The sequence below is a fragment of the Astyanax mexicanus genome, chromosome 13 (genome assembly GCF_023375975.1).
Source record: "Astyanax mexicanus isolate ESR-SI-001 chromosome 13, AstMex3_surface, whole genome shotgun sequence".
Classification (NCBI taxonomy): domain Eukaryota; kingdom Metazoa; phylum Chordata; class Actinopteri; order Characiformes; family Acestrorhamphidae; genus Astyanax; species Astyanax mexicanus.
Window position 1 is genome coordinate 14,867,991 of NC_064420.1, and position 9,653 is coordinate 14,877,643.

The following is a 9,653-nucleotide window of genomic DNA, read 5'->3' on the forward strand; positions in this document are numbered from 1 at the left end:
ACGACAAAATATTCCTAAATCATTTCAAAGACTTATTGAATCTGCCAATCATCAAGAGGCTGAGAGCTTTTCATAAATATGATATAAAATAGGTGGCGCTAGAGAGCTGATGAAAGACGAATTTACGAAATTCCAACTTACGGTCAAAGTATGGCCAAGGCCAAATAGCTCTGTAAAATTTTAGGAGTTTTCAAACATCCTAACCACTCCGAAACCCAGCGGGAAACTTTTTATTTTGCAACTTCCTGTCAAAATGGCCGACTTCCTGTTGGGCGGAGTCAAATAAAATCTAGTGATTCTTGTTGTTTATGAGGAGGTCAATGAGCGTACCAAAGTTGGTGCACGTTGGACAAACTTCATCCCGGCCACTGCCGACGTTTGGGGGCGCTATAGAGCTCCTGAACAACGCCAAAGTCCAGCCTCTATGCAACTTTAAAATTTTCGCCGAGCTTGAGGCCTGTGCCAAAATGCGTGAGTTTTCAAGTATCGGAAATGCCTCAAAAATGGACGCAAAGAGGCAGAATAATAATAATAATAATAATAATAATAAACGGACCAAAAACAATAGGGCTTTGCACCTCCGGTGCAGGCTTCGCCTGCGCCTTCGGTGCTCGGGCCCTAAAAAGTGTCACAGCGAAAACAGTTAAGAAACCCTGTTCTACACAGTTTTTCTCACAGTCTAGGCCTCAGAGTGTTGAGCTTTCTCTTTGCTGTGCATAATTCATGTTCTTCGCCAGTGTCTCCTTCTTGCACACAGGAAGTGTATAAACTTTCACTAACGGGCTGCTCTGTGGGTTAATAATTCATGGCTGCTCATGTGGTCTGGCCACAAATACAACCTGTATTACCCAGACTGCTTTTCACCTTGTCAAAGGTGATGAAACGGATGGTGGGAATGTTGCATGCCGAGACAAAACCATGGAATAAAGCAACAGGTCATGAGGGGACATGCATTACAGTGACTATAACTTACATAAGGGCTAAGACACGAATAGTGCTGGAAAAGATAATGTCAATATTGATATACATTCAAAAGAAAAGTATGCAATATATAAAAATGATCATTTCATAATATTGTAGCTGCTATGCACGTTAAAATCTGAATAATTGTTCTTTTCACAAAAAGATGGTACATGGGTGTTTTTTGTAGAAATGCTTTGATATCTGGAGAGATGACAGAGTGCAGTGTTTTGTAAATAATGTTGGAGAAACATCACAAATGAATGAGCAGAATGATGACTTTATTTCACCATTTGAACACCTTACTGCATTGAAGTTTACTGAGTCAATAAACTGAAAAAATTATTTAGATACGTGGTATAATGTTTACTATTTAAATATACGATGCATTTTATTCATGATGTTACAAATAAAGCTTGATACATTAACATTATACTTTGTTAAGAAACATAAGATATAATATTGTATAGTAATTTGCCATTTCTTTAAAATATATTGATATATATGGAACACACACTGACTGGCTACTGCCTTTATATTTATTTGGGTTTATTCTTAAATTATATCGAGTAACACAGAAATAAACACCCTAATCTTTGACTATTTTTTATTAGGGTTTATCATTTTACAGGTCAACACACACTCACTGACTACTGCCTTAGTTTATTTATTTTATTTTAATTAGGTTAATTCTATAAAATGTTATACCAAGTTATATACAGGTAGACACAGTCACTGACTATGATAATTTGTTAGTTTTATATGTTTTATGCAATTCTCTATTAAATTGTGATATTTTGCTATTCTGCAATATATACCACAAAATAAGCTATTATTAGCTTATATTGCTATTGTTAGCTTAATAAACATGTTTAAAATGCACTGTGTGTGCTGAGGATGTAAGCACTATAAATAATACTGGGACAATATTATCTGCCTCTGGTGGATATGCATGATGTGTATGGATTAAATCGCCTTCTGTGACACTACAGATAAAAAAAGATGTTGCCATAAAGATAAATTATTTCCTTATTGTCACAAGTGTGTAGCCAAAGTATTTGTCAGTTAGAGAACCACTCCTTGTTCCCTGAGGCTAACATAAAAAACTGATAATTATAGATATGAAAAAGTAACCAATCAGTGGTTTTGATCCAAGCACATCATTACAAACCTGATACCCCCCATGTATCACAATCCAATGCTCAAAATGTAAAAAACAATTACAGAGAAATGGACTTAGGTTGCAGCAAAAAATGATAAGTATAAAGTTTAGTCAAATAGCAAATCACTGTTTGGCCCCAGTATTCTACAATACAATGCTTTATGCAAAGCCAATGCTCCCAACAGACATATAATGCTAGAGATAGGGGCATATCATTGCCAATGCAAAGAAATCACTATTTTTACACAATTAACAAGCTCAAAGTAGCTCTGTGACGCTGCCTCGCCGAACCCCGAGCTCAGGGACACGAAGTCAGCGGGTAGGTAGTGACCAAGGGAAAAAAATTCAGTGAATCCAGCAGTTCAAATGGTGAGTTTTTATTTACAGTGCGTGTGAAAAAAATACAAACAAAAACGGAAAATAAGCGCAGTTAAAATTCCTGACTAGTTTCAGTACAGGTTAATAAACCAAGGCCACAAGGCCACAGGTTCAAAACTCGGTACCAGCTCGACCCGTACCTGTGCCCCCTCTCAGCATCAGGTCAGTCATAACTGAGCCAGCCTCCCCAACCAAAGCTTACCCAGTCCCTCTTAATCAATTAGCCCCGCCCCAACTTTAATGGATCACACCATTTCTAGACCTACAGGGGAAAATGGCTAGGCTTCAGAGGTTCAAAACATAACAGACGTGAAGAAATTATAACTATTTACATAAGGCCTTAATAAAGAGAACGATTTTACAATTGTCGACATATATCAATGCTAACATTACTTTTTGATATATTACCTTTTAGGGATTACTCTACCCCTTACCCCTCCCTGAGGTAGCCGAGGGCCCTTCCGCTTGCCCCAGAGACAAAAAAAGGTATAACAGGTGTTACAAATAGCTATAACAGGTAAGTAATACAGGTAAGTATCAATAGGTATAACAAGTAAGTAATACAGGTAAGTATCTACGCTGGTGACGAAGACAACTATTATCTCCATCACAAGCTCCACACTTCATTGGTAGAATTCTACAAGCCTTGTTATTTAAAACTAGGTACTGAGATCTTTGAAAATGACAAACACATTATTACAAAACACTGTTTATACACAAAATACTTTAAGGTATGTCTCAGAGCTCCACCATTTCGCCACAATAAGTTGACTGACAAGCACGAACCAATACGTACAAGAGAGGAACAGATTGCACAATTAATTCAGTGGAAATGCATGAAAAGTACAGAGATACTTACAGCAACTTTTAGAATTCATCCATGGAATTTAGCATTTCTTTGTATGGGTAACACTATGCCTCTATTGCTAGTATTATAGTAAACATTGACCAAAAGTGCTGTATTTTGTAATGCTAGGGGTGAACAAAGGTGGGGTATTTGACAAAAGTTTGTACTTTTTATCATGTTTCAAGCCCATTTCACACAGGATTTCTCCTTTAATTACCACAAATCCATCTCTCTAACAATCTTCCCACCACAAAATAATCAGACTGTGTTTTTAATGCAACAATGACATCCTTGATATGCTTTGAAAAAAATATATATATTACAATAGGATAAAATATCGTCATATTGCCCACCTCTAACTAAAACTATGAACTGTACCTCAGGCAAACCGATAAAGTGTAAACAGCAAAGACAGATTAATGCAAGTATTTGGACGCAGTTCTTTACACAACATAATGTTTGCACATTGTTGGCATATAGTCAAGAATCCAAACAACTGATGACATGAGAAAAAAAAACTAAAAATAACAACAGTAATGGTAATAAAAAAAAATAGTTTTTGATTTCATTTTTTGTGACAACAACCAGAAAGCTCTGGAAAGGTTGTGGGATGGTTGTGAGAAAAGTTAGTCTGGAGCCCTGCTGTCCCTAACAATTAAGATAAAATGACATAAGTCATTAATGAGCTCATGAATTTAAAAGCACTCAAAGTAGTGCTGGATAACAAAACTAGTTGATTTATAATAACCATACATTAGAAAACATACAAATTACAGGACTTACAGGATCTGCTGCTAAATGTTTTAATGTTATGGGTGAATAATGTAGAATTTATTTAGCCTGTTAGTTAACTAGTTAGCCTAAAATAAAATTAGCAATGTGGTTTCACCAACATTACTAGGACACTTTTAAACACTGCTAACTTTTTGAAAAGTATTTATCTTAAAAAAACACCTAAACAGAGAAAACTAAACACACAAAACACACTAATGTGAGTTGAATAAAAACAACAACGTCTTACTAAGCTTCACTTGCCTTTAAACTTCAATTCCCCGCTCCACCTTAAAAGCTACAGACGCCAGAAAACAACTGCTGGACCATTTAAGGTGGAGCTGAAAGTCCAACTTCAGACCGGTTGAGCTTTTCTTCTCTCAGGCATTTACAGCCACAAAACACCACCAACAAACATATTTTGAACTGCAATTAAGCGGCCAAAAGCACATAAAGCCTTAGCATATTTAGAAATAAACTGAAAAAGTTATTTTAACCCCAGACAACAGGTAAGTTAAACTCTGACAGTTAGCAGTTAGCTAACCGTAGTTAGCTTGATTCGCTAGCTTTCTGAACAGCTAACTACATAACACACGAGAATGCTAGCGTTAGCTAACCTAGCCGGCTAAACTGGTTAGCCAAGTATTTTATATAAAGCGGTTTAAATGTGTGTGTCGTCTCTGTGAGCTTTAAACTGTGTTTAGCTGTGAGCGCCGGGGTTTATGAGTGTTTATAAACAGTGTTTATAAGCTGACATGTTAGTTGTGACAGCAGCTCTGAGCTGGTCAGTCAGGTTAGCGTCGTTAGCAGGTCGGCTAGCTGAGCTAGCTAACTAACTAACTAACTAACTACACCCAGCGGCGGATTTACCGGTTAAAGCGGGTTAGTATAGAGGAGCTGGGTACCTGAGGGCGGCTGTCTGAGTGCGGCTCCAGCAGCGCTGTAGTTCAGGAGTCCCGCTGGTTCCCTCCGCTTCTCTCCGGGTGAGGGAAACCTCCGCCGTCAGACCGTCAGACTGTGGGGAGCAGCAGCAGCACTAAAGCCACGGAAAGCAGCGATGGAAAGCAGCGCCATCTACAGTATCAGATCACTAAAGAACTGAAGGTTTGTTTTGTCTACGTGTTGTCGCTCGTTAGCTCACTGGCACAACTTCATACTGTGGCTTTTTCATAATTACGATTTTTTACAATCACTCTGTACAAGGGCCGCATCGCCTTTTTACACCGTTATCCAGGCTCAAAGTAGCTCCACACCTTCTTGGTAGTATCCGGAGAGTCCTGACATTTAAAACGAGGTATTTATAACTTTAAAAGTGCACAAGAAGCTTATTAAAAACACTGTTTACATCTCATAATACTAGCTTTAGCCCTGGGAGCCGCCATTACTATACTGATAATAACATAGATATGCATACATAGACAAAAAGCAATTTATCGGGGCAAAATATGCCCTGATATGGCCGTTGTACAGAGTGCTTGGCAAAAAGCACAGAATTACTGTATACTGTATAGCACATGTGTCAAACACAAGGCCCGCGGGCCAGATGTGGCCCGCCACGTCCTTTTATGTGGCCCGCGAGACCTTGTAAGATCTTAGTGTCTATAATAAATAGGTCAGGAGCGTTCTTTGACCAAAAACTACATTTCCCACAATGCTTGTCGATTGTATTACCCGCAAAGTCACGGCTTACTGCCACTACACGGCAGTGTAGTCATTGATGTGGAAACCCTGCCGGAGGGAAGGCGTAACTTCGCGGATGGAATTGAGACATACAAATGTTTATCCCATAATGTCCAGAAAAAGAAAAGTTGATGCAGACGGACGGCTGTGTTTCAAGGCGAAAGACCGGTATGCCTTTTGTGTTACGAAGAGTGTTACTGACCAAAATAAACGCTTTTTAGGAGAGATATAAGTTATGTGTAAATATTTATAAGACAATACCTGACAAAATCTGTTTTAATGACATTAATAAACATCACTGTGACAGCGCTAGTCGCAGTTTCACCTCAGCAAAGGACGAGGACGTGAATCACTTATCTAACCAGCCTTTACTGATTTCTGCCCCCAATAACCCTTTCAATAACCTCCAATAAACTCCGTAGTTATAAAAAAATATGAGGTTAGCAGCGCGCTAACTGACCTGTTTTTAATGTAATTCGAGCAGTGATTCCGTGACGCTGCTCTAAACTGCTGCTGTTAGCTGCTTGGGCTGAAAGATGAACTGTAGAGAGCTGTATTATCCGGTTAGTGGGGTTAAAAATCTTTATTTCATACACAGAAGAACTTAAACATTTTAAAAACGCTCCAGACTGGCTCAGCTGAGCTCTGTAGCCCGTGGCTGGCCTGTAGCTCTGACGTAGTAAAGACTGCGGGCTTGTGCTGCTGCTGCAGCTCCGACTAGTGGTTGGATGAGGAACTGCTAATGTTCTTCACAGCTCACAATTTTTGATTTTATATTTATTAAGCCTTATTTCAGTATCAAACGTTTTGATCAAAGTTAATATAACTTGATGTCATTTCTATTCACTTGAATTGTTTGGTTCTTGATTGATGGAGTTTTTGGATTTCATAACATGACAAATTAAAAGGATTTATGTTAATAGAGCAACAAGCAAACATTTTTTTCCATGCAACTGTAATATTTGATTGAATAAATAATATATTGAGAGTTATTTAACATTAAGGAGTAATTACATTCATTTAATATTACATTTGGTTACATTTTATTACATTTATAAGTTACATCTGGCCCTCAGAGGACAGCCAATATGCCAATGTGGCCCTCGGCCAAAATTAGTTTGACACCCCTGCTGTATAGAAAGCTGTAGGAGAACAGAGGAGGGTTATTCAACAAAGGTGAGTACTTTTTATCATGTTTTACTACACCCAAAATCAATTTTACTCCCGAGTTCTTCTTTAAAACGAGATAAAAAGTATCTTTCCTTTACTGAACCTTCGTTTTCCCGCAGCTTTCTGAGACCCAGGCTGTGACCGAAATGGCTCCCTATTTACTAGGAAGGGCACTATTGAGTATGTCAGCCATTTTTCTTTGAGTGTCCGAATCTTAAGGGGGAGTTGGAACATGATTTTGAGGGCACTAAAAACTCCCATAATGCATCATGATTTATAGTAAACTTCGCTGCTTACTAAGCGAGCTGAATGTGTACCAAAATGCATTGCGGGCCTCGCTACTAAGCAACAGACAGCCGAAGAAACGGAGCGGACAGCGAACCACCAGGGTTGCCAGATTGTTACAGTAGGATTCAGATAAAACCAGTTCACTAGGTAAAACGTGTTTCCAATCCGCCAAAATACTGAGAAAACCACCCAAACAGTTGATGTTCGTCATATTAACAATATTACAGGGTTTATTCCAACCTTAAATATCTTAGGTATCACTAATTACAAGAAAACGATATTTAAATGCATGTTTGTATTCTGTGTTTTGTGCATTGTATCATTGGACACACGAACCAAAAAAAGAAGTATAGTACATAAAAATAAGCTTGCAAGCAATGAAAGAAAGAAATACGCATATATAATAACGAGCATAAACACAGCTTCAAATCAGCAGGTCTAAAAGCTCTGTCTCTGCCAGGTTAGATTTCTAACTAACTAACTAACTACAGCACTGATAAGTTCACTTCCAAAACTCCTACCTAGCACAGCGTTTCCTCCAGAGAATTTCAGACACAACTCGACTTTTGGCATGAAACCACCCAATCTGGCAACAACCGAGCCGGTGTGCGCTGTTAATTTCAGGTTTTCTTCATGTAGTTCAGTAATGTGAGGATTATCTTTTAAACAGCGTTAATATAACAGGCAGAGAAATTACTTTCGGCTAAGAGCTTCTCTATCTTTAGTTCAGAGCTCAGTTCAGTGTGTTTATGGAGTTTTAAACACGGTTCAGCCCCTCTCTCACCTGTGTGTGTTTATGCGACCGGTGCTGGCGCATGATAATGATGAGTTAGTGTCCGAATTCACTCCTGTTTTACCACTACTTAGTGAACTTATTAGTATCTCCCTACATAGCGCAACGCTATGAGGGAGTAGGGAGCCACTTCAGTCACAGTGTCACTCCCCGATCTGTACCCCCTGCCCGATTTGTGCCGCGCATGCGCACTGCACACTGAGCAGGGGGCGCAGATCGGGCAGCCACGGCTGTCAACAGTTGTCGGCGCTGTGAGATCGCTGATCAAGCTTAACTTCCGTTTTCTGAATTCTAGATAGACAGATAGGTGTTTAAAATAATTAAAAATCGAAAATAATCTGTTAAAATGTGTGAGCCTGCGGTGTTTTTATTTATTTTTTGTTACATATACCAAGTCTGTAAATTACTTCACATTTAAAAATTCTTTTTATTCTTAAAATACACAGCAAATTATTATAAATAACAGGTACAACACATTCATCAAAATATCAGTTTATTTTACTCTCAGAAAAAGCATGAGAGCGAACCCATATCTCTCTCAACACACACACACACGCACACACACACACACACACTTTCCTTGCCCATTCCTTCGTTGGAGGATGGCGTGAATGCTGAATTTAACGAAAATGTACTCTGCACAGCTCTGTAAAACTTAAAATCCTTAATTTTGACACCACAGTGTACGAGCTGTTTGCGACAGTGTGGGCGGAAGTACACCTTGGCATTACCTACCCGATCTGTGCCCCTGCTCATCTCGCTCAGTTTGCAGTGCGCATGCGTGCGCATGCGCGGCACAAATCGGGCAGGGGGTACAGATCGGGGAGTGACACACAGCCCTAGTATTTTGTGTGCTTTGCCCTTTGAACTTTGGCTTTTAGACTGGGTGATACAGGGCATGCCTTGCCCCTGCAGATTTTACACTGTTATCCAGGCTCAAAGTAGCTCCGCACTTCATTGGTAGAATCCGGAGAGCTCTGACATTTAAAACGATTTATAACGCCTTTTTTTGTAAACGCATTTATAACTTTAAAGTGCACGAGAAGTTTATAAAAACCACTGTTTACATCTCATAATGCTAGCTTTAGCTCCGGGAGCTGCCATCACTATACTGATAATAACACAGATTTACATATGTAGACAAAAGTGATTTATGGGGCAAAATATGCCCCGAAACAGACGTTTTACAGTGCTGGGCAAAAAGCACAAAATTTCTGTATCTTATAAAGCTGTAGGAGAGCGGAGGGTTATTCAACAAAGGTAAGTACTTTTCATCATGTTTTACTGCACCCAAAATCAATTTTACTCCATAGTTCACCTTTAAAACATGACAAAAAAGTACTGAAAACTTTTGCACATCACAGTTTTCAAATTTTGTGCAGCTATCCCAATGAACAGCCTGTTCCAGTCTAACTGGTCCTGTCTAAGTCATGGGTGTTTACTCTGCTTAACATCCCTAAGGCACCATGTTTAAGGGATAGATACTGTGAGCTGTGGAAGGAAAGTGCTAAAAAACAAACTGGTTAAAAGGTGAAAGTGAAAGTCCAACTTCAGATAGGTTGAGCTCCTCCTCTCTCATGCGTTTACACAACTTTAACTTACAT

At 39.0% G+C, this 9,653-nt stretch overlaps 1 protein-coding gene across 1 annotated transcript in view; it reads right to left on the reverse strand.

The window, feature by feature from the left end:
- Positions 1-5,432, reverse strand: part of itchb (itchy E3 ubiquitin protein ligase b) — a 54,086-nt gene extending 48,654 nt beyond the window's left edge. The window contains exon 1 of the mRNA XM_022668596.2: positions 5,024-5,432. The gene's annotated coding sequence lies outside the window, so the exon portion shown is untranslated. The remainder of the gene's footprint in view (positions 1-5,023) is intronic.
- Positions 5,433-9,653: the final 4,221 nt, after the last annotated feature.